The sequence below is a fragment of the Etheostoma spectabile genome, chromosome 13 (assembly GCF_008692095.1).
Source record: "Etheostoma spectabile isolate EspeVRDwgs_2016 chromosome 13, UIUC_Espe_1.0, whole genome shotgun sequence".
Lineage (NCBI taxonomy): Eukaryota > Metazoa > Chordata > Actinopteri > Perciformes > Percidae > Etheostoma > Etheostoma spectabile.
Window position 1 is genome coordinate 16,511,189 of NC_045745.1, and position 1,245 is coordinate 16,512,433.

Below are 1,245 nucleotides of genomic sequence, written 5' to 3' on the forward strand. Positions count from 1 at the left end.
GACAAGTAGTGTCTTGTCAGTTTTCTTTTGATTCATTCATACATTATTTTAGTAATGTTAAAAATCAATAAAGACGGTGTTTAAAAAAAAAATACTTTAGTAGTGGAGTTAAATAGACTGATCCGAGCCGCAAACAGGGTAGGGAAGTAGAATAGGAGAGTCCTACCAGACTATCGTGCATTTCATTTGTACAGAGAGTCTGGCTACTCTTACACTTCCTTGAAGGCGGGTTCTCTGTTGAAGTTTAAAAGCATTGGATCTCCCCCGAGCCACTGGATCTGCCATAACCCATCACTAAACGTTTGGTCGTGACGTCGACTTAGCATCGCTAGCGTTCGCCTTCGCTAACTCCTTCACCACTAACGGAGCGAGCTGGAAAATCAAACTTTTCCAGAACCCCGTGGGGAGGAGGGCCACAACATGACGGCCACCAACAAAACTCATCAAAGATTGTTCTTGCTCGGGCTTTGACTTCTGGACATTCCGCAGCGTTACCACAACGGATCAAATAGCATCACTCGCATTTCCGCCGCCATTAAGATACTACAACTCAAACTAGCGCACAACCTCAACGTCATTGTTCTCAGCCACTCCCTCTGTTCGCTGACTGGACCGGTAAAGAATTGGCTGGAGAAAACCTGTGAATATACTGCAAACCGAGACATAATACTAAAGGAAAATGAAAATTGAGTGGAATTACCTAGGTGGCTTGGTTGGCTCCACTTATGCCGAGAAAGGGGTGGTGATGCTCCTAAAGCCTATATTGGAATTTATAAAAAACATCCAAAGAAGAATAGAGATTGCAACCCAAACACATGGATGCCTTGTCTAGATGGACTTTCACCCACTAAATCCAAGCCGTAAAGGCCAGGCTGTCTGTAGTCTCAGAGATGGTCTTGTCTTTTTTCACTTTTATTTCCATAATGGCACTGACAACACTTTCTCCAAAACTAAATCTGGCATAAAGTATTATATTTGATGCTGGCATAATTAATTTTATATAAAATATTTTGTGTGTGTATGTTAACGTTCCCATTACAATATGACAACCCACGATGTGTTATTTTATCTCACAATACTTTCTCTCCTATTCTACTTCCCCACCCTGTTTGCGGCTTGGATCAGTCTATTGAGTTCTACTACTAAAGTACGTTTTTTTTTAAACACTGTCTTTATTGATTTTTAACATTACTAAAATTAATGTATAAATGAAGCAAAAGAAAACTGACAAGACACTACTTGTCA

At 40.4% G+C, this 1,245-nt stretch overlaps 1 protein-coding gene across 1 annotated transcript in view; it reads right to left on the reverse strand.

Moving 5' to 3' along the window:
* The window catches only part of LOC116700081 (BMP/retinoic acid-inducible neural-specific protein 3), a 119,070-nt gene that overhangs the window by 79,079 nt on the left and 38,746 nt on the right, over window positions 1–1,245 (reverse strand). The gene's annotated exons all lie outside the window — the stretch shown is intronic.